The 24,587-nt window shown below is 45.6% G+C and overlaps 1 protein-coding gene across 10 annotated transcripts in view; it reads left to right on the top strand.

The window, feature by feature from the left end:
* Positions 1-24,587, top strand: part of ERC2 (ELKS/RAB6-interacting/CAST family member 2) — a 958,416-nt gene that overhangs the window by 892,414 nt on the left and 41,415 nt on the right. The window lies entirely within an intron of this gene.

The following is a 24,587-nucleotide window of genomic DNA, read 5'->3' as shown; positions in this document are numbered from 1 at the left end:
TAGAAGTACCAGGATAAGAACCAAGTTTGGAGTATGAAATTGAGATGGGTGGGAGATTTAAAGCACCATTAGCTCTTGGGGAAAAAATGAGAGACTCAATGAATATAAGAAATGGGGGACCAGGTGTGGTGACTCATACCTGTAACCCCAGCACTTTGGGAGGCCAAAGCCGGCAGATGACTTGAGGTCAAAAGTTCAAGACCAGCCTGGCCAACATGGTGAAACACTGTCTCTACTAAAAATACAAAAAATTAGCCAGGCATGGTGGTGCACGCCTATAATCCCAGCTACTTGGGAGGCTGAGGCAGGAGAAATGACTTGAACCTGGGAGGTGGAGGTTGCAGTGAACCAAGATCTCGCCACTGCACTCCAGCCTGGGTAATAAACTCCATCTCAAAAAAAGAAAAAGAAATGAAGTCATCTTAGAAGTAGAAATTTATTGACTGTGTTTCTATCACCAAACTTTGGGCACCACAAAATGATCATCAAGCCCAATTAATTATATGTCATGTCATTTTTCAAAAAGATGAGTAGTGAAAATGGTTTTAAATTCTTGACTTAATTGAAATCACTGTTGATACGACTTGCCAAAGTTTAAAAAATGTGTGTGATGGGCTGAACATTTTAGCTTAAGAGGAGTTTCAGGCACATGAAGTGCAAAAACATTGAAAACCATTCGTCTAATTTAATTGTCAAGTCATGCCAAAAATGCTAACATGATATCTTTGAAGAGTAATTGGTATAAAGAATATCCTCAAAGAGAAATATTTCCACACGTCTGGCTCTTATCTTGCCCTCGTTAAGTTTTTTTCCTCCCCATTGGCAGAGCAGTGCATGCCTCTTCCCTGCCTCTGCCATATGGAGACCCAACTTGTTCTGTGGATTTTTCAGCCACTGAACTTCAGCGTGCCATCGGAATGGAACAAGTGCAGATTCCTCCTTCAGATTTGGCCCAAGATAATCGTGGAGGGGCTTTTTTAATCCCTTCTTGCTGCCAAATGTGGTCTTCATGTGTATTTGTTTGATCAGATAGGTTAGGCTTCTTATAGATAAGGGTTCTTGCTCCCTAAGGGTGATGAATTCTAGAGTTTTGGTGGTATTTCCTTGAAGTGGTTTCAGAGGCAATGTGTAGCCCCTACCCCTAAATCACATTACCTGGAAGTTCGTGGAACCGTCCCAAGGGAATGCTTCATGAGAATGTCATATTTGAGTGAATGCGTGAAGGAGGTGAGGGAGCAAGTTTTGGTGATATCTAGGGGCGGGGCTTTCCTGGCAGCGGGAACAGCACATGCAAAGCCCCTGAGGTGAGACTGCCCAGTATGTGAGATGAGTGGAGCAAGCATAAGAAGAGCAGTCAGGGATACGTCAGGAGGGGGAAGGTCCGACTGTGTGGGTCTCACGGGTCACAGTGAAGGCTTTGGCTTTTGCTGAGATTGAGGAGGGAAGTCACCAGAAAATTCGGGCGGATGTTAGTCATGAGCTGACTTCATTTGGATGGGATTTCTCAGGCTATTTCTCTCTGTGAGAATAGACAGGATGGGGCAAAGGCAGGAAGGCTATTGAAGTAATACAGAAAACAGACGTTTGATACAAGGTGGTGGCAGTGGAGATGGAGGGAAGCAGTTGGATTTTGGATGGGTTTTCAAGTGAGAGGTAATAGTATTTGCTGAAATATTGGATGTGGAACATAAGGGAAAGAGGAGAAAGATGGCTCCAGAGTTTTGGGCTGGGCAGCCAGAAGAGAGGCTGCCGCCATCCGGAGTGGGGAAGATTACAGGAGGAGCCAAACGATGATGCTCCAGAGCTCCGGTTTGGACATATTAATTTGGAGACGCCTGCTAACTATTGCTTGCTGGATGACTCCTCTTCTACCTCCTCATCACTCTGAGCTTAGACCACATGGGTTCCCGGCTTTGTTGCCAAGCTGAACCAGGGCAGTGATTTAACTAGCACTGACCCAACCTGTGGGTTTCTCGTGCCCACGTGCCACTCATCACAATTCGGAGGGCAGCCATCTAGGAGATACTGAGAGAACATGAGATTTCTGTCTCAATAAGAGTTCACCATTATGAAACGTACTTGGCTAGTGAGGCCTATACACTTGTAATGAGCGGAATATAGATTCAACTGAGCTATAAAATAAAATAATAACTATTTTAATATACAGCATCTCTTTGCCAAGGCAGCTGAAGTGAAGGCTAAGAGCAATAAAATTAGTCCAGAGAAAGAAATGAAAAACCACTGAAAACAGCCACCTTCTAAAAGGAAACAGATTAGAAGGGCCCAAAGAGGGAAGCCATCACCAGGAGTGAAACTCACCAGATAGTGATAAAACAGTTATGAGGCAAAAGGCCGGAAGGAAATTTTCCAGGCTGCTGTCTGTTGCTCCACTAATCACTGTGGTGACCTCATCCTCCCCCTAACTTCATGGGTGATGACTCTAAAGCCCTGATCAGGGCTCCAGATCCTGCTTCCATTGGCCACTGGGAAATCTCCTTCTCAGTGCCTTCTCACCCTGACTCCAGATGCAGTCCTCCTCCTGAAAAACCTTGGCATCATCCTCACCTCTTCCTCCTCTCTCACCTCCTGTCAGCCTCACCACTGTCCCCTTCTTACCACCTCACTGTTTACCACCCACTCCAGGCCACCACCTCCCAGCTGAGTCCTGCTTCCACCCTAGTCTCTATATGCTCAAAAGAATCAGGTTTTGAAATTAAAATCAGTTCAAGCTCTCCTTTAAAACCCTCCACTGGAATCTTATTTTATTTGGATGCAATCCAAATGACTTACAAGGACTTCCAAGTCCCATAAGGTACCTGCCCACCTTTCCAACCTTGCCTTAAGTCACTCTTTCCTTTGTTAATTGGCCTCCTGTCTATCCCCTAACATGCTGGCCTCAGGGCCTTTGCACAGGCCTATTGCACTGCCTGGAGTGCTCGCCTCCAGATTGGCAGCACACAATTCTCCTCACCACTCCATCATTGTTTGTAATCATAAACCCTGGCTAGTTGCTTTCATGGCACTAAACCAGAGGGAAGGCTCTTGTTTACATATTTATATATTGCCTGCCCTCCCCTCTATATGTAAGTGCTATGAGAATATGGACTTCTCATTTTTCCCTCTAGATTTCCAGCACAACACTTTGGGAGGCCGAGACAGGCAGATTACTTGATGTCAGGAGTTCGAGACTAGCCTGGCTAGAATGGTGGAACCCTGTCTCCACTAAAAATACAAAACAATTGGCTGGGCATGGTGACATACACCTATAATCCTAGCTGCTCAGGAAGCTAAGGTGAGAGGATCGCTTGAAACTGGGAGGCAGAGGTTGCAGTGAGCTGAGAATGCACCACTGCACTCTAGCCTGGGCAACAGAGCGACACTCTGTCACATGGTGGCTCACGCCTGTCTTCCCAGCACTTTGGGAGGCTAAGGTGGGTGGGTCACTTGAGATCAGGAGTTTAGCCTGGCCAACATGGTGAAGTCTTTTTTCTACAAAAATACAAAAATTAGCCTGGGATGATGGCACAGGCCTGTAATCCCAGCTACTCAGGAGGCTGAGATAGAAGAACACCTTAAACCCAGGAGGCAGAGGTATCAGTGAGTGGAGATTGTGCCATTGCACTCCAGCCTGTCCAGCCTGGGCAATAGAGTGAGACTCCATCTCAAATAAATACATAAATAGAATTACCAGCATAGGAACAGCAAGCAATTTATTGAATAATTACTTTGCACCAGGCCTGATACATGCAGGCTATTTGCCTACATTGTTCCTTGCACATCAAACAGTACCTGGCACATAGTACATGTGTAGAAACATTTTTCATGATGAATAAATGGATTTAATTCTCACGTACCTATGTAATCGCAGACAGGAGATTATGGGTTTGCTCAAAGTCTCATAATTGATAAGCAGTGAAGCCAGGATTTGAACCCATGCTGTCAGGACTGAGCAGATGCTCTTGATACACCATAGGAAGTTCAATCAATGGACATCATAGAGTGAAAGTCAAACTACTAAATCCAGAGCCAGAACACTCAATGGCTAGGACATTTTCCTGAAAGCTGAGAGCCCACTCTGCCTCCTTGCTGGATGCAGTAATTTCATTTGAGATATAAAGAAGAAGAAATCTGGAATTTGAGAGAAGTGTAGTTTTGGATTTGAAACTTAACAGCAAAAGACGTTTGACTGGCCCCAATTTCAGTTGCTATTGAATGTGCCTGTGCAGACAGAGTATTTACATCCGGCTCATTGCAGCCTGCTGTTCAGAGTCTGAAATCAAATGATTATTTCTGAAAGTATTTTATTTTAAAAGCCTTTGAGTGACAAATGATTTAGCAAGTTTTCAACACGATGTTTCATGTGGTTTTGGTTGCCAAAGAGTGACTTACGGCCAAGCTTGGGCACTCTAACCCAAGTAAGTCTACATGGATCTAGGCAGTCACATCTTTTTTTATGATGTTTAATAAAGTTTAGCACTTTTTTTTTTCTGAGTGGTTTATGATAGTCCTGATGGCAGCATCTCAGCAGGCTGGGAAGGAATACCATGCTGATATATTAGAGGGAAATGCAGAGGTGGAGCATGGATTTACTGACCCCTCTAGACCAGTGCACAGCAAAGGACAGAAAGAGACACTCTGCCTGTGGCCTGGACCTCTCCCCTCTCTTCTCAGCAGGCTTCCCATACTCATCAGCCACTATGTTCTTAACTTAGAGGCGAGTTAAAGTTTTTTTGAATACAGCTATCTGGTTATTATTATGAAATAACTATTTTATTCAATATCCATTTGTTTCTAATATTTATGCTGGATATTTTATATACATCGCTTATTCATTCCTTAAACAACTATTTGAGTTAGAATTAAGTTTGGCTTCACTTAACAGAAATTCTAAAATAATTGTGAAACTTCTTTTTTTCTTATATGATATAAATCTGGTGGGAGGCAGTCCATGTCTGGGTGATGGGTGTCATGATGTCATCAGGGTTCCGGGTTCCTTTAACCTGCTGCTCTTCCATCCTAGAGAAAGGGGTCAGCACATTATGGCCAGCAGCCCACCACCTGAGTTCATAAGTAAAGTGTTACTGGAACACAGCCACACTCGTTCATTTACATATTATGCATGGTTGCTTTCATATTCCAGCAACAGAGTTCAGTAGTGCCATGGAGAACATATAGCCAGCAAAGTCAGAAATCCTTACTGTCTGACCCTTTATGGAAAACATTTGCTGATCCCTGTCCTAGGACATGGACTCTGCCTTTTACGTCAAAATGGTTGCTCAAGCTCCAGCCTTAGTGGCTGTATTTTAGGCCACAGGAATGGGGATGGGTCAAAGAAGGAGGGTTTTTCTATGGACACTTCTTACAAATTATGTGCAGTCCCTCTGCTTATAGTTCATTAGTTAGAATTTAAACAAATGGCTATACAAAGCTGTGAGGAAGCCTGGGAAATGTAGTCATTATTCTAATAGCTGTGTGTCCATCTGAATTTAACAAACCCTATAACTAAGGACGGTGTACTAAAAGTGGAGTGAACAACTGGCAGTGTCTCTGTCACAAGAATCCTTTGACATGAGTATTATTCCCATATTACAGTTGGGGAAGCTCATTTTCAAGCATTTAAGCAACTTATGATAAACCACACCTCAGTTTCACAACTGGTTAAAATATGGGTGGAAAAAAGCCATTTAGAATTCGGGGACTAGAGGGCATCAGGGAAGCATGAATATTTTGCAATCTCTTTTTGATAATTTTCCATGGTATAAAATGCTCTAGACTTCCAAGTTTATATCCCCCAAGGTTTTTCATTTCCCCTAGACTTTGTTCACCTTCCTCTCAAGCAGAATGGTGCCTTCCTGGTTCCAAATAGCAACAGATCTCTCCATCTTCAAAACATCAGGCAGAAATCCACCCCTTTGCTTGGAAGGGAGATCCTATAGGAGGAGATCTGTGTCATCCTGATCTTGGAGTCACCAGACACTGCACCTTGGAACAGAATAGATGCTTAGCAAACCATTACTGAACGGAACACAAATTAGATTGTGAGTTCCTTTGAAGTAAGAACCATGTCATTCTTCTCCTTTATCCAGCTTCTCTTATGGTCTTGATCACGCTGCAAATATTGTGGGTAACAGTATCAGTGAAAATGAGTTCAGTTCCAAGTGGCAGAAGCCCAGTTCAAAACTGAACGAAGCTGAAAATAATATTTACTGGCTAACGTTACTGAAGAGTCCAGGCGGGAGTGGCTCTGTTTGCAGGCACAGCTGGATCTTAGATCTCTCTGCCTCTGTCTCTGTCTCTGTCTATCTCTCTATCTCTCCATCTCTCCCACCCCTATTGCATTTGTGTCTCTCCTCTGCTTCTCTGTGAATGTTCAACTCACGCCCTTCTTCTACAGGGAGCTTCCTTTATATGGCTGGGGGAAAGGTAGAAATTTCTCCACATTCCATGGTCCTTTCTGCTTATGATTCCGAAGGGATCGTCTGTTGCTGTCTCTCTCAGTGTTCTCTTATGAGATCTCATGGAAGACTCAGGTGGAGCACTTACCCAACCTTGAACCCATCTACTGTGACCAGGGGTTGAGTCATGGGATTGGCTAAGTCCCAGTCAGGAGCTTATCCTGGGGCTGGGAAGAAGTGAGTTAGCTCCTCCATGCTTGTGACAAAGTGAAGAGGGTCCAGGTACCAAATAAGCGAGAACAATTGATTATTGCAGATGGGGTCCTTGAAGTAAAAAAAGGAAAGACACTCAGGATGCATACTCACCAATTCTTCAGCAAAATTTTCCCAGAGGAGCAGAATTCTGATGGCCACACAGAGGGAAACAGTCCACCTTACTTATTACTAAGAAAGGTTATCATTTCTTTTTAAACACCAATGAAGGTTTTAGAGGCTCAGCCTTCCAAACACACAGCACCGTCATCCTCTTCACATGTGTACAGTCTCTCTGGTATCTGGGGCTGATATTCAGGCCTTTTTCTTGTACATCAGTTACTGTTTATTTGGGATTCATGTGTTTCTTTGACCTTCTGTGCAAGGTTGATGGATGGGTTTTTAAGCATCTTTAAATGAATTACAATATATGCCAAACTTATATTTTTGTAATATTTCTGCCAAACTGGACTACAGTGGATGGCTTATTTCCACATTCCTTTGGAATGTGCATGTTCATAAAATTTTATGCCTGTCAGTTGGCAATTTGCCAACATTCACTTACTATCTATCATATGATCATTTTTTTAAACAACAACAAAAAATTTAAACACAGGTATTAGCATGGACAGAAATGTCTTCCAATAGCATGTCGTTTTGGATGTCATAGCTGGAGAAAGATGAGCTCCATAAAAGATGGTGCAGCTGGAAAGAAATGAAAAAAAAGGGATGAGAGGGCAATTGGGCTGGCTGAGCTTGGTGTTCTTTGGTGTTGCACAAAACCATCAGGCCACCAACCTGGGAGGTTGTTTTCTTTGTAAGCAGAGTATGCAAAACACTTGGACTTTTCCCATGTGACATCCCAGACTCAATTAAGCTGTACTTACTTCTTTTATTAGCTGAGATACTCGGTTTCCAGTGACAAATACTCAACTCAAATTAGCTTAATTAAAAAAGAAGGCAGCAGGCTGGGCACAGGGACTCATGGCTATAATTCCAGCACTTTGGGAGGCCGAGGTGGGAGGATCACCTGAGGTCAGGAGTTCAAGACCAGCCTGGCCAACATGGCAAAACCCTGTCTCTACCGAAAATAAAAAAAATTAGCCAGGCATGGTGGCAGCGCCTGTAATCCCAGCTACTCAGGAGGCTGAGGCAGGAGAATCACTTGAACAGGAGGCAGAGGTTGCAGTGAGTAGGGATCATGTCATTGCACTCCAGCCTGGGAAACAAGAGTGAAACTCCATCTCAAAAAAAAAAAAGAAAAAGAAGAAGAAGAAGGCAGCAGGAGGGAGAATATTTTTCAGCTTAAAAAGCTAGAAAATCCAAGGGTCTATTACCTTGAGGTATAGCTCCATCAGCAGCCCATATTATGCTATCAAGATGCTGTTTTTTCTTCATTGCTTGGCTTTTCACTCTTTTAGGTGGGATTCATTATTAAACTGGCTTTCACATTGAGGTAGCAGGATGGCTTCTGTCAACTCCAGGCCAGCATTCTATAACTGCACAAAGAGACAGCCACTTTTCTGATGGTTCCAGTGAAAATTCAGAGCAGACACTCATTAGACTGGCGTAGGTTCTGTGCCCATTTATGGCTTAACAATATGGCATGGCCAAGGGGATGCTGCATTCTAACTGACCAGGTCTGCTCACATGCTCCCACTCAGTTGGCTCATGGACTGAGAGTAGAGCTTGGATGGTTTCCCAGAGGGAATTGAGGGTGGTATTATTGAAAAAAGGGAGGATGGATACAGTGCAAGACAAAAGATGCGTAGCCCACCATGCCTACCTTTCTGAAAGGTACAGTGGGGAAAATAGATACACAAAATACCACATTCATTCCCCATCAAAATTAGGAGCAGAGAATTTAGGGATGAGGATTCCAGAAGTACCTTACAAATTGTAAAGACCGGTGATGTGCAGGCATGTTGTAGCTTTCAGTTTCAAATTAAGCTCTGACAAATGCCTATAATACCTTTGAGTGAAATGTAGCTAGAGGATTTGGGGCCCAGTATGCCAATTCTTCCCTCTAACCTACCCTCTAAATGTACCCACAGCCTCTGAGGGGCTTCTGTGGGCTTCTAAAAAGTAGATATGAAAACCTCTGAGCTTGTACAAAGCCATAATGGATACATGGAAAAAATAAAAAACCAGGGAAGTTAAGAAATTTGCCTAAGGTCATATAGCTTGTCATCTTCCACGGTGACAGAGATCCCAAGATATCTGGTTTCTAGCCCAAAGTTTTTCTTTTTGCTCTTAATTTTTTTTTTTTTTTTTTTTTTTAAGAAAAGTAGTGGTAGCTTGGTGAGCTTTCTACTGGGACTGTGCCAATATCATCTAAACTTCTGCCTGAACTGGCAAAGCTGTGTTTGCCTTTGGCCATCGATATATTGATGAGCCAGCCTTTCAGGTTTCCCAAGCCATTAAGAGGAGGTGTGGCGGGCCCTCCCCGACTAGCCCTGAAGCTTGTTGGGAGAAGAAGTCCGTGTACTCACTAAAGGAATATTAGAGGCTTGCTGGACCAACAGTCTGCCAAGAGAGTGACCTAAATATTCTGCCACCACCGTGGGTTTCTCATCATTTAATTCTCCTTTGATCGGATTTCTAACCTAGGTGGGTAAGATTTTGGCTAAATCATGGATTTTTCTCATTCTTCACTGAAATGTTTCCAGTTATCTCTTGTTGTATAACAAATGCCCTGAAAACGTGGTGGCTTAAACAATCTTTTTCTTACGTATCAGAATTTTGTGGGTCCATCAGCACTAAGCTGGGAAGTTTGGGGCTCCATGTGGACATGGAGTGTGGTCCCTCAGTGATATTCAGCTGGCCGCTGTGCTGGACTGGAGCATCCACGCTGGCCACAGTCACATGCCAGGGGCCCTGGTGGGATCAGCTGCAGGCCGGGCGCCGCTCGGCCCCTATTCTCCATGTACTCTCAGAGCCTCTCCTGTGGTCTCTCTCTGGGTAGTGCAGTTTCTTACATGGCAGCTTAGGGCTTCAGGAGACCAAGGTGGAAGATACTACTGGCCTTGTAGAGGCTGAGCTATAGCATAACTTCCATCATACTTTATTGATCAGAGCAGTCACAGGTCAAAGCAAATTCAAGGGGCCAAAAAATAGACCCCACTCCTTATGGCCATCTTTAATCCACACAGTAACATATAGTAAGTCCAGTCCGTCACCTGAGAACAAATACTGGTGCGGCTTATAGGAATCTCTGCATAGCTGGGCGGGGTGCGGTGGCTCACGCCTGTGATCCCAGCACTTTGGGAGGCCGAGGCGGGCAGATCATGAGGTCAAGAGATCGAGACCATCCTGGCCAACATGGTGAAACCCCATCTCTACTAAAAATACAAAAAAAATTAGCTGGGTGTGGTGGCACGCGCCTGTAGTCCCAGCTACTTGGGAGGCTGAGGCAGAAGAATCGCTTGAACCCGGGAGGCAGAGGTTGCAGTGAGCCGAGGTCACGCCACTGCACTCCAGCCTGGTGCCTGGTGAAGGAGTGAGACTCTGTGTCAAAAAAAAAAAAAAAGAAATCTCTGCATAGCTAAAGGATTTTCCAGGTGCAGCTTTGGATTCATTTAGTCGAAGCAATGTCCCGTTTCCAGTGCATGAGTTCTTTGGCCACAGTCCCCCAGGAGGGTACAGTAATGTGCATTTCCATGTTAGAAACCCATAGAACTGCTCATATTTCCCTGGCATATGTTTCTCTGAGGGACTTTGTAAAAATGCAGATTCTGAGACAATAGATGTGGGGCGAGGCCTGATATTCTCTATACCTGATAATCACTCAGATGGTTCTGATGGTTTGGGGACCACACTTAGAGAACAAGGCCCTAGAGCCATGATTTTAGCTCTATTTTGGATGCTGAGCTCATTCTACAAAAGGAATCCCAAGTTAAGGTTCAATATGTACAAAAAATAAAAGCAGAGATGCTCTGGTCACAGGCGGTGGCACAGTGGGATCTGGGATCTGATGAACTGCCCCCCTCCCTATGAAGGATCCCCAGAGAAACTCTGAGAAAGTTTTAGGGATCCCAGAGCTCAAAATTCAAAATACAGACTTAGAAGGAAGCTTGGGAAGGAACCCTTTGGAAAGTAACCAGTGGGGCCAGATGCGGTGGCTCATGCCTGTAATCCCAGCACTTTGGGAGGTCAAGGCGGGTGGATCACCTGAGCTGAAGAGTTCGAGACCAGCCTGGCCAACATGGTGAAATCCGGTCTCTACTAAAAGTAGAAAAAATTAGCCTGGTGTGGTGTCACACGCCTGTAGTCCCAGCTACTCAGTGGGCTGAGGCAGGAGAATTGCTTGAATCGGGGAGACAGAGGTTGCAATGAGCCGAGATTACGCCACTGCACTCCAGCCTGGGCAACAGAGAGAGACTCTATCTCAAAACAAAGAAGAAAGAAAGTAACCATGGGCTCCAGTAACAGTAATGGTACTGATTTTTCCAATTGTTCGGTCTTCCAGCAGCCTTTCCAGGGAAGTACTATGATTGCTCCCACTTTACTGACAAGGGACCTGAGGCCGAAGGCTGATGAGCCACTTGCTCAGAATCAGACAGCTAAGTGTGGACCCAGAGGAGTCTAGCTTTTGTCTACACCACTCTTTCTACAGGGTGGAAAGTGGGGATGTTCTGGGAAGACAGATAGGCTCCACATGCAAAGGAGTCCCAGCCAGTGTTAGAAAAAGTCTGTGTGAGGAAGACAGGTGGAGAAGGGCGACATGGGCATCAGAATGACTCGGTGGCTGAGGGAATGGGCTTCCAGTCATTCAAATCCTCAGCCTTCCACTTGCTGGCTTTGTGATCTTGGGTCCATCTAGCCCAAGATGAGGGGAAGATGATACCCATTTCATAGGGTTATTGTAATAATACATGCGTAACCTACAGCAGAAACCATGGCTTATAGGAAGGACTCAGTAAGAAGCAGCTGTAGCACCCTTTGAAACAGTCTCTTTCCAGGTGGAGTGATTGTTCCAAGTGAGTGTGTCAAGTATCCTCTGCCTACAGCTGTGCAAACTGAGGCTGTTTAACCTGGGCAGGACACCACGGAGAAGACTCAAATGTCAGAGTCTCTTTAAGCTCCCTCCAGTCCAGCAGTTTTCACTTGCTGATGATTTTGCTCCCCAATAGATACTTGTGTTGGGGGCCATTGCTATTGGCATCTGATGGGTAGAGGGCCAGGGATGCTACTAAATGATGCACGGGATAGGCCATTATCAGGCTTGAAATGTCAACAGTACTGATGTTGAGAAACCTTGCTCCAACCTGACATTCTAAGATCATTTCTTGAGGAAGAAATAGACTTATTCTAAGGGCAGAGGTCAGCAAAATGTGGCCTGTGAGTTAACGTCAGCCCCCTGCCTGTTTTTATTGGAACACAGCCACACCTGTTCACTGACCTATGGCTGCTCTTGAGTTACAGTGGCAGATCTGAGTCCTCAAGGTCTGCAGAGTTCCTCATCACCATGCTTTCCTCTGGCCCAAGAAGCAAGGGGCTGTCGAGGGTTTGCCTGGGGCTAGGAAGGGCCTGGTACTGCACTATTCCAGAGAAGCTCACTGTCTCTGGGCTAAAGTTCCTTCAGCAGCTCAACCAAGATAACAGCTCCTTGCTCCCACCTTGCTCCAAGGGTAGGGATGGATGAGATAATGTCTGAGCAGCCCCTGTGAGCTCCTTTAAGATAGCAAGGCCATCCGTACCCTGTGGGGTGGCGCTCTGTTTCCCCAGAAACTGATGATTCAGCATGAAATATGGTCTTGCCTGGGGAGAAGCTGAAACAGGCCAAAGTCCAAGGTCAAGCCCTTGCCAGAAAAGAAGGATTTAAAAGAAATTAATCTCTCTTGTTCTCTCTTTGTTCACATCTCCAGTGGAGAGGGGCCAAAGGCAAGGAGGACATTGATGGATAGACTGAGGGTGTTGTCCTCTGAGGCCTCTCCATGGGGAATTTTGCAGGGATCAAGGTTGCATCCCTGACAGTCTAGCCCAGCACAGTGCCCAGGCCCCATCCATCGGGGACTTCTGGCCTTGTTTCATGGGCCAGGTCTCTTGAGGACACCTGCATTGTCTGATGTCACTGACTTGATTTGTAGCATGCTGGAAACCAACAATTTAGCTGCTAAACAGTCAGATATTGAGACCTAAAATGAGATAAAGAGGTAGGAACCCTGAGGTTGTGAGTTCTGGATTTTACAGACGCCTGGAGCTATGGCTTCGGTCCTGCCCTAGGAGGACATGGGCCTTAAGTGCGTGCACGCACTACTCGTCACCGCTTTGGGTGCTTTCTTCTCAGAACTACACTCCACGGATGCTTTCTGAAATCAGAACCTCTGAATGGAGAACCATTGCTTTCTGGAAAGGAAGAAGAATATGGAAAAACTTTCAGAAGGCTGAAGAGTCAGGGAGAAAGGCATCTCTGTGGTTCAGGCCCATAGAGAGATACCAGACTGGTTTAAGGGAGCAGGAAAAAGGGAAAACTGGTTAAAGAGCCAAGCCCTGCTCCAGGGAAAACCGATACCCAGTTAGAGCCATATGCCTCGGTAAATCCCAAGGTGAGGGCTCCAGCATCTGGGTCTCCGGCTCTCTCAGCCTGCCCATCTGCATCTCCAGACCTTGCTGCTGCAGGACTAACATGTTTTGCAAAGGGACATGCTAATGCTGCCCTGAAAACTGTGCCCACTTTTGGTCAGTTGCATCTGAGCCCTCCTTCCTGGAGGATCACAATAACAATGGATCAAAAGTTTGATATGGAAACATTGTTTACCCCCAGATCTATAATATTGTCTATACTTGGGAGATCTAGCGTGGATCTCAGAGGAAAATTTGGCCCATTATGAGGCACATACTAAAAACATACCCCAAAGATGTAAACTCTCAGAAAACGGCATTGCAGCAAAGTATAATATTATTTAAAATCTGGGCCAAAGGTCACACTCACAGAAACCTCTCTGGAGCTGTTAGGAATACTAGAGGTGGAATTAGTCATTTGATATGCATCAGGCCAACCCCTTTTCACTTCAGAGTATTGCATCTGGTTGGCTGGCCACGTTGACGCCAAGCCTCATGTCCATTTTTCAGGAAATGAATTGCTAAGGGGGAATTCAGTGGCTGGAGCATCTTCTGGAACCTGTTTTCTTCATCTCTGAAACCACAGATGTTTGCAACTTTTGAGTGCTTGCTCCTTAGTTACTTGGAGTGACATTTTGAGGTCAGTGTTTCTGCAAATTATAAGACTGTTCAGGACCTTATTTTCCCCCCTCTGGGTTCTTTTATTCATACTTGCATTTCTGAAGTATTTTAAAGCCATCTATTATGTGCCAGTCAGTGTACTAAATGCTAGAGGTATAACAGTGGGCAAAACCAGCCATTATTCTACCTATTAATAGTAGGGCATTTAGTCAATTGGCAAAGACAGATGTTAATCAAAGGATCACATGAATGCGTTAATTTGCAACTGTGACTAGGCAGAGAGGCAGGATGAGTCGCTCTGAAACCATATGATGATAGCTCATGTTCATTCAGTGTTACCTGCCAACACTATTGCCACTATCAAGCCTCTCCAGTAATTAGCCGATATTACAGATAAGAAAACAGAGGCACAGAATGATCACAAAACTACTAAGCACTGGAGCCAGAGTTCAAACGCAGGCATTCTGACTCTGGAACCCGTGACTTTAACTCCTGTACTGGGAGGCCTTGAGCCCTGAAGGACCACAAGCAAAGGCTTCGGTGATGAAGTGGCAGTTGAGTTGTGATCTGAAAGATAACTTGGAGTTGCTTAGCTGAAAAGGTGGTGTTCCAGACAGCAAGAACAGCATGTGCAAAGGTCCTGTGGCTGGAGGCCATAGGGAATGCAGAAAGCTGAGGGGACCATGGAGTAAGAAGAATTTGACCGGGATCAGACCATGCAAGGTTTTGACTGGAGTGCTCCTCCCAGTCTTTTCCCAGATGGATTTCTGCCCCTGTTGCATGGCTTTATGCTGGAAGCAGCCTTTGGAGAGTGCCAACTGAGCTGCTTAACTTTTAGTGGTAGTGGATCTCACGTGGCAACTACTTAATACATAAAGGATTCCCCCAACGGGTGGCCAGGAGAAGCAAAAGCTAGAATTCTTTGCAGGCTGATACGTATGTAGAAACCTCTTCCCTCAGCAACCCAAGATGGCAGAAGTTCAGTCAGAATGGCTGCAGGATAGAGACAAAAACATTAGAGGTTCCCTGAGAGGAAGGGAGGGGCCTCGCCAGGACCCCGCAGAATTCCCCGTGTCTGCCCTTTGTTTCCCCTGGTGCTTGTCTGTCAACACGATGTCTGCCATTCTAGAACATGTCTCTCTCACCTTTGCTCACACTGTCCCCTCCACTGGGGGGGCCATCTGCCACTTTCCACCCCAAATTCTGCTTGTCAAATTCCAACTTTCTTCAAAGCAATGCTACAAGCCATTTCCATGAATCCTTCTCCTGGCCTTTAGCCAGAAGAAGGCTCTCACTCTTGTGTGTCAGCAGAACTTTGTATTCCCTGCTCACAGCATTTGTCATATTTTTCTTTATATTATAGTCACTCAAACTCATGTCTCATCTCTCCTAAAAGATTGTAAACTCTAAGTCTATGTGTGTGTTTGAGTCCTGGTATCCCATAGTGAACTGAGCACAGTGCCAGGCACATGGTAAACTTGCAGTAAATAATTGTTTGATCTTACTCCTAGTCTTTGCCTCTTCTCTATCCCCTATTCAGCTCTTCCCTTTTTCAACTCTTTCATTTGCAAGTGAAGGAAAAACCAGCTTAAAATCACTTAAGCAAATGAGAGGACTTATTGGATTGTGGAATTAGAAGATTGAGACCCACCTTCATGCATGGTGGGTCCCAGGGGCGCAGATGATGTGGTTAGGACCTGTTTGTGTCCACCCTGAGCCTCTCCTTTCCTGTGCGTGTTGGTTAGCTCCTCAGGCTCTCCCTGGTAGCAAATGGCTGCCAGCCATCATCCTTCCAGGTTCAGATCCACAGGCAAACAGCAGGTGCCTTTCCTGCAGTAGTTCAGCAAAACTCTCAGCTCATCTCACTGGATCTGACTGAGTCACCGCGGGCCAGAGAGTATGATGCTGTGATTGGCCAAATTGAGTCATATGCTGTACATCTGGAGCTTGTGGGGGTGATGGGAGCTTCTGGACAGAAAGCAGAGGAGGTGGGAACTTGGTCTGTCTTCCTGGATGTAAGGTGAATGGAGGCTGTGGGACAAAACCCCGTGCCTAGCAGGCAGTAATGTGACTCCATGTGGGGCACTGAGGCTGTAGCTTTTGGCTTTTGAAAGGCTGCTATTGAAATTGTTAATCCATGCCGTGAGACAAAGGGTAAGTTAGGCCTAGATTTTAGGTCCTAACCCTCCTCCCCAAAGACTAGCAAAGGAAATCCCCCGATTTTAAAATTGGATGAAGAGTTAGGAAATGCAGTCATGTGAGTCCCAGAGGCTTTTTCCCTGCTGTGTCCTCCTCAGCCAAAACGAAATGTTTGTCTCCAAGGAAGGACTCCTCTGATTAAGGAGGCAGAGCTTCCCCCTGCCCTGGGAGTTCCCGCAGTCCAGTGTACTTTTCACTGTGATGGTCTCTGGGTGCCGTGAGCTCAGGGCACAGTCACTTTGGAATTATTGAATGGGCTGCTCTTTCCTGCTGAAAACTTTCCTCAATGACCCATTTTTTGAGTGAGCAGCACAGGATTTCAGCAGCTCCACAGGTACAGAGGGCACTGGAAAAGCTACCTGGAGACGCTCCAGAGTTGAGCACGGGTTTCTGATTAATCTGCTTTTCTGCCTGGCTCATCAGCTTCATGAAGGCGGGGGCCTTGCGAGTTCACTCAACGCCACACTCAAGGCTTCATCTCACTTAATTGTCACAATGATTCTTGAAGAACCAAGACAGAAAGTTTAACTATTTTGCCCACATCACCCCAGTGGTAAGAGGTGGATCCAACCAAGTTGTCTGATTCTACAACTTCTGCTTTTAACCCTTTTGCTGAGCAGCCTGACTTATTTCTGAGACATCTGCGACCCTCCCTGTAAAATGCAAGCAGCCCTGATACCCATTTCTCTTTCTGGAAGATGCTTCGGGCGTTTGCTCTGGTGTCATTTGAGAGCTGGCCATGATAAGGAGATGCTGTTTCCTCACCCAGGTCTTGCCCAGAACTTAGCTTCACATGCAGGCCTGTTGCTTTCTCAATTTAAAGCTCAGATGTGCTCAATCTGGGGCCGATAGGGTTTCTCCACAGGTCAAGACAACGAAAATGCATTTCTGGCATGGTTTGAATTAAACGAGAATTTCCCGTTTTTCATAAACATTTACAGTAGTTGTGGATGCAGAGTTGAAAGGTTTAGGGTTTTGGTGTTTAATTAGAAACAAATGCCCTTTATGGTTCCTTTAGCAAGGGCGGCATGTCTCAAATTATTAGGATTATTCCTCTTATTTATGCCTGCATTTTGATTTTGTTTCCCTGGCTCTCGGTGCTGACTTCCCCAAGGTGGCTGGGCGTGGTGGTGGGAAATGGGATCCTCAGAATTGCTGGTGAAATTTCTGTCTGAGAGCCGGGGCTCTGGGCCGCTTTGGGCCCCACCTCACAGACAGCCCAAAGCCCCCTCCTTCCCTTCCAGCGGCTGGGGTAAGCTGAAAGCTTAGCGGGCAGAGCAGCTGCATCCTCTTTCGGGGCCTAGGAAGAGAGAGATTTGCCAGTCTTGGGAACCCAGGTGCTCTGAGATGAGGCTGACAGTGCCCCTGGGCTGAGTCCTAACTCTTGGTTTAAAACAAGGGCAACCTGTAGCACAGGGAAGGGCGTAGTGGGGGACACAGTCATGGGAACCCAGCCCCCTGGGAAGCAGCAGGGAATGGGGGTGGTGGGGGACACAGGCATGGGAACCCAGCCCCCTGGGAAGCAGCAGAGAGGACTCGAACCATGCAGTTTGCAAATGTCTTTGTTTTGTTATTAAGGAAGGTCTTGAAGCTGTTTCTGCAGAGGAGGAAAAGGCCATTCACAGCAGCCTGAGACCATCCACACCCCAGGAGAGGGTATCATCCATTTGGTGTCTCCTAAAAACAGGCCTGTGCCTCTTGTCAGAGTTCCTAAGAGTCCAGCTTCAGCCTGGAAACTGACTCCTTCAGGTCCGGTCTGCACCTCTGTCTTGAAAGCCAATAAGCAAAGTAGAAGGATGGAAAATACCTGAAAGGCCTTTCTACTTGTTTAGGATGTCATAAGCTCCCATAAAGCAGTATCTTTGAATATTTGGTGACAAAGAGGCCATCTTTGGCCTCAAAGAGGTTTTTTCATAAACAAAGAAGGTTACAGCCAGAAAAGTCTTTTAAAGCCATTTCAGTCTATGAGTCTCACTTTACAGATGGAACAACTGAGGCCTAGGAAAACGGAAAGCGCTTGCCTTCATGGACGGTAAGATAGTCCAGGTCATCTGCACCCTAAAACACTGCATTCTACCTCAGTATATGCAAAGAATTGTATTATTTCCTCTCAGATGAATTTAGATACTTCAGAAAAGACATTCGGTTTTCCCTAGTTAAGCCTAGGCAGCATTACATTATTTCCTCATAAAGCAGTTCTAAGGCACTTTTCCATAATTCACTATGGAAAATTTGGAAATTTTAATAAAATTTAAAGAAGAAACTAAAAGTCACTCATATACCCACATCCTAAAGTCAATTCTATTACTATTAACCTAGTCGTGGTTTCCAGCTGGCTTTTCTTACTTAGGAAATTAGACTGAATGATGCCTAGGCTTGCCTGGGAGGTTAAGCCTCAGTGCCGCCATTTCTTAGCCGTGACCAGGAGCCCGTTCCTTAACCCCACAAAACCTCCATGTTCTCATGGGGCTCTTGTGAAGATTAAATAAAACTATTAATCTTCCCCAAGATTATTATTAAGGTGGGGTGTTCAGCATAGTACTAGTGTATTTTAATAACTTGCTATTGTTATCATCATAAGAAAAATAGAAAAATCTGGAAGCCCCACAATAATAACAACACAGAAATTATTAAGTTAGAAGAGCCAAACAAAATGAGAATAATGTAGAAGAATGATTGCCAATTATTCAAGAAAAGAAGTACTTCAGTTGGTTGGTTTTTAACCCTAGTTCCTTAAATCCATTGGGACGATTTTAAAAAATATATTTATATATTTTTAGGGAGGAGATTATTAGAAAGCAACAGAAAATGAGTCCCTATATCTTCTCCCTAGAGGAGAACTCCATTCAAATGTTCTTAAACCAACAGAAATTATGTGAATGTTAATATGAAATTGTAAGATATATATGCCAACAGGGCATTTTCAGGGGTTCCTTTCTTTTCTCCTTTTTTTTTTTTCTTTTTTCCAAATTCTCTGGATGGGGTTAGTTATACCCGACTGTTTTAATAGAACAAAATCATATAATGAACTTTTTCACATAAAGTGAATTTTTTCCATGATTCATTCGCTGTACCTTGTTTATGCAGCTTATAAATATGGTAGATTAAATAGGCTTCTTTCTCTGGTTTGCGAAAGTTCAGATGCCTCAAAGCCAGGGAGGAAGAAGGGAAGAAAGAAGGAGGAGAAAGCAATAAATGGATGGGGAATAGGCAGGTGCAGCATGAAAATGAAAGCGATGTATGGCCATGGAAAAACAGAGAGAGCTTTGCTGGAGTGGAAGGTGCAAGTCTTGTTCCCTGCCCCCACCCCCACCCCTGGCCATGGTCAAGTTATGAACAGACTTGGCTGGAGCGTAGAGGAAACTTCTTTCTAAGACTATGGAAATTGTCCCAAAAATCAGACCTCACCTTTTGGGCAGTGCTGATTGGACCTGCATGTCAGGGAGCCTCTCCTCTACACTCTGAGAGGCCAGGTTTCTCAGAGTTTGGGACTGAGCTAGGAGGTGCAGGATTCTATGGATATGCCTTGCAGTTGAATAGCTTGACTTATAAAGTAGGTTGGAATAGAAGGATATAGGGCCTGGGTTATGTTTCAAAACACTTCACCAACAGAAAAAAAAGAAAGGAAAAAATAGGGGCCAGCTGGAGCAAATGTAGCAACTTCATTGATAATGGCCGAATCTGAGTGGTAGGTATATAGAGGTTGTGATATTTAATTTTATGTGTCAACTTGGTTGGGCTACAGTGCCCAGATTGTTGGTCAGACGTTATTCTGGACGTTTTATGAAGATATTTTTTGGATGAGATTAGCATTTAAATTGGTAGGCTTTGAGTAAAGCTGATTACCCTCCGTAATGTGCTGGGCTTCATCCAGTCAGTTGAGTCCTTCATTGAACAGAGACACCTTCCCTGAGCAGGGAGGAACCCTGCCAGTAGACTGCCTTTGGATCTGAATGCTCCCCTGGGTCTTCAGCCTGCCAGCCTACCCCATCAGATTTTGGACTTACCTCCAAACACGTGAGCCAATCTCTTAAAATAAATTTCTCTCTCTCTCCACACACACACACACACACAGTTGGTTTTGTTTCTCTGGAGAACCATGACTAACATAGGGGCTCATCGTGTTATTTCTTAAATTATATCTGTTTGAAAATTTGGAAATCAGGCAGACCTTAGTCAAATCCTCCCCCATCTCTTACTAGCTATGTGACCTTGGGCAAGCCACTGACCTTCTCAGACTCTCAGTCTCCTCCCCATCCCCTGCAACAAGAAACGATTCATAATATCCACCTCATTGAGATTGGAGAGAATTACATGAGATAGGTGTTACCTAATCCACATATTTTTTTATGCATCGATTCAACAGTTACTGCACATCATCCCTGGTGCTGGAGTTGTGACATTGAATACAAAGGGCTGATTGCCCTGCCCTCAAGCAGCTTGCATTTCAGTGAAAGAGATGGAACTAAGTGAGATAATCACACTCTCAAACATACAATCAATGTTTGGGGATAAGGGCTTTTAAGGAAAGGACCACGATTTCATGAGAGACGAATATGACCAAGAATGGAGGCTTCAGGGAGGGCTTCCTGGAGGCAGTGATGACTGAGAATGGAGGCTTCAGGGAGGGCTTCCTGGAGGCAGTGACACTTGAGCTGAGGGGAAACAGATGGTGCAAAGGCCTTGAAGAGAGAGGGACGTAGGCAAGTATTACTACAAGAAGGTTCAGGAGAGAGGGAGGGAGCATGAGCCCAGGGAAGGCTGCAGAGGGCAAAGGTGCACAGGACCAGGCTAGGCCAGGCAGGAAGTCCTGTCAAAGAGTATGGTCCCGACAGTGTGTAGTAAGAAGTCACAGAAAAGTGTCCTATTTACACAGCCTTTTTTTTTTCTCTCTCTCTCTGTCTCTGTGTCTCTCTATGTCTCTGTCTCTGTCTCTCTCTCTCTCTCATGCACACACACACACACACACACACACACACACGAGAGAGAGAGAGAGAGAGAGAGAGAGAGAGGAGGCGGTGGTGACCAGGAGCAGCTGCTGTTGCTGTCTTTACCATCCTCGCTACCAAAGCTATTTACTAGGATTCTTCAGCTGCCTCAAAACTCACTGAGGACAGGGCCCTGTGCATCAAGCCTATATTTTGGAAAGTACATCTTTTGCAAGCAGGCAGCCACCCAGAGAAGCTTGCCAGCAGACAGCAGTCTAGGCCCCAGGGCTTCCATCTTGTGCCATGTACTGTCTCTGGCACCTTGACCCAATCATTCTTAGCTCTGAGCCTCAGTTTCCTCATCTGGAATAGAATAATACCTGATATAACAGCCTTTCAGGGCAGCTGTGAGTTTATTGATATCAGAGCCCATGAATGTGGAAAGGCTTTGAAAAACGTACAAAAGCACAGGGGAAAAAAAAGGTAAGGCAGCAGTTGTTCCGCATCTGGATTCCATATTGTCTCAGGCATTTTGCGTTGGGAGAGCTGCCTGGGAGACGGCTGCTTAGTTCCAGGTTTAGGCCTCAGGGTCCCCAGTGGTGAAGAGAAGAATTTTTGGATAATGAGAATAACCAGGACATAGAGGCTTTTGCAAGAGGGACCTCATTTCATCCTCACATGCTAGCAGTGGAACCACAGGACAGGTATTGCATCCCCCATTTCGTAGACAGACCAGATGCTCGAGATGATAGGTTCTTTGAGTCAGTGGTGAATCCAGGACTCTAACTCCTATCTTATGCAGCCAAATTCAGTTCTCTGTTTCATACACACTCTGTTTTTCTATAATAAGTAAGTATGGATCAGGGAGTTTTAAAACCAGAGTTACTTTAGAGATCAGCAGATGCATTTTGTTTGGACTGCATAGCACAGTGTCTTACACATCTGATTTTGTTGCCAAGATTTAGGAATTTGGTAGTTCACATAAAAATCTAGGTTTTTGGTTTCTCTTTTGAGAAATGGAGTATCTGGCCACTGGAGATCCCCATTTCTGAAAAACAGCATTGGCTAGAGGGGGAGGTGGTGGCTGTCCCTTTGGATAATCCAGGAACTCTCCCAGTTTGCCGCCATCCTTTCCGCTCCCACGAGGCCTGGCTGGTACCCAAGTAAACAGTACACATTGGGGACCCCTCATCTAAGCCAACTGCCTTATAAAGGTAGAAACACTGAGTTCCAGAGAAGCCAAGTAACCTATCGAAGGACACCCAGCTTTTGATTGGCAGAACTGGAGGGGAGAGAGAATTTGGACGCCCTCTCTCCAGCCCAGCCCTTGGCCACTCTCAGCTCTTTGCTGACACACGTATGTCAGGCTCACAAGAAGGGTGTCTATGTGGCTGGGTTTTTGTCTTCCCTTGTTTTCTAGCCCAGAAGATAAGGGCTTAAGTGAGAGCAAGTGTGGCACATGAGGCAATGGGCAAATGAAGAGTAACTGTGTAGACACATTTAGAGGGGAAAAGGCCGTCTCATTTGCAAAAAACCCAGATCAATCCACGATATTTACATCTTCCTGTAGCAACTGCCTAAATAGTCCCTTAGTAGAGTAATTCCAAAATGATTTATTTACCACAAATTTCATCTAAAAGGAGAAAAATTACTGTATCTCTGAGAGAGAGCACTAGGTCCTTTTCAAACAACAGCTGTGGAGGGCATTGCCCATGTGGCATGTTTTAGGAGGACTAGATCTCACCCATAGGCATTCACGTCAACTGGCAACTCCTGGATTGTGGGGAGCACAGGGCACTTCAGCCTGGCATTCAACACATGCATCTAAATTCCTTGTGACTTTTATTTGGAGGAGGCCTCCTGGTGTCTGTGAAACTGGCCACCAACTGCTTCCCCAGCCCTTATTGTGAACCAACCAGATCCTCATTAGACATCTTCCACCCTGGGCCGGACCTGACAGTCAGAAAAAGGCCCCCCGACTCTGTCTCATGGGAGTCCTCTGGAGCAGAAGGCAGTCCGGCTGGGGACCCAGGAAAACTGCTTGTCTCCCCAACTCCACCCCAACTAGACCAGCTCTGCTGTGTGACCTTAGGTCCACTGCTTCCCTTCTCTGGACCTCAAGTGTTTGTTGAGGGGCTCATAAAACACCTTCAGCAGCAAAATTCTTTCGTTTGACAATTCCTTCAGAGAGGATGAGGAACCCAAGCTTCGTTCCCTATATTTGCAGCACCAAGGGTTCCTGAGCCCCCACTTCTCCTCCCCCCAATAGAAACTGCACTAGCTTTTTATTTCTCTCCTGGTCTCTGAGACTTCCTGGGGACTGAGCAAAGCTCTCCTATGGCTGGGGATTTTGTGTGCTACCCCACGGAGGAAGCGTTCATCTTCATTATTCTAAAGAAGAGCTGCTGGAGCAACAATGAGACGTTTTATGAGAAAGAAGACCTTAAACTGGTTTTCATTAAATGTGGCTTGATGGAGGCGCACCGGAAACATCCATTGGAGCAATGGCAGCCTTTCAAAGCCCCCCTGCAGAAACGATAAGCTATAAAAACAAATGGCCCAGCAACAGAACAAAAAACAAGGCTCCAGGAACATTTGCTGGGCTGCAAACATGGCCCGCTGGGTCCTACCCCGCCTCTCCGAGGCTGAACCATCCAGACCTGGCCCATCTAGAGGATGAAAGGAGCCAGGGACGCTTCCCCACCCCGGGAGATTCAGTGGTGGTGGGCCGGGCTGGGGCAAGTTGAGGATAGTCCTGGGTGTTAGCAGAGCGCCAAGACAGCAGCTCACATGTGCCGTGTACCAGGCGTTTAAGAAGCCCTTTACACACATCCCCTGCTGTCTTGCTAACGCCCCTACAGAGATGCCTATTACCATTCTCGTTTTGCAGTCAGCAAAGGAAAGAAAGGGAGACTCAGAGATGTTGAGACGTTGTCCCAAAGTCCCAGGGCTGAGTGGGAAAAACGGGACTTAAACTCTGTTCCAAAGAAAGTGCCCCAAACCACCTGCAACTCCGCCTGCTATGAGGAAATGGTTATGGACTTGAACTGAGCTGCAGACCTCGGGAGACAGAACCTTGGCAATAAATCAGCGAGCCCAAACTCCTCGTTTCCCACATAACTTGTAAGTGGCTGTGTTAGGGTGGGGAGGAGACAGCTCTCGGGTACCAGAGAGGCCTGGGCTTGCATACATCTTCCTCGCTCACTCCTTACTGGCTGTCTGTGCATAGACAGTTCCCTACCCTCACTGAGCCTCAGTTTTCTCATCCATGAAATGGGAGGAGCCACAGCACATAGTTTTGATTAGTGTCACTGTGATGGTGAAATAAGACTCATTCAACACATATTATTAAACAGCTTCTAGTGCCTGGCTCTGTGCTTGGCCTTAGAGATGTAGCAGTGAACAAAACAGACCAAAATCCCTGCCCTTATAGGACCCGGATTCTAATGTGGAGATGGACAATGGTATGATAAACAAGGAAATGAGGCTGCATGTCAGAAAATGATGTTGGTCACTTGGAGAAAAATGAAGCCCAGAAAAGGGGTGCATGTGCGGCATGGGACAGGGCGAATAGGGTGGTTAAGGAGGGTCTCATTGGGAAATGATTTAGAACAAAGTCTTGCCAGGG

Source organism: Aotus nancymaae, unplaced genomic scaffold (genome assembly GCF_030222135.1).
Source record: "Aotus nancymaae isolate 86718 unplaced genomic scaffold, 86718_ANA_hifiasm-v0.15.2.pri h1tg000067l, whole genome shotgun sequence".
NCBI classification, from domain to species: domain Eukaryota; kingdom Metazoa; phylum Chordata; class Mammalia; order Primates; family Aotidae; genus Aotus; species Aotus nancymaae.
This window is presented reverse-complemented; position numbering and strand designations above follow the sequence as displayed.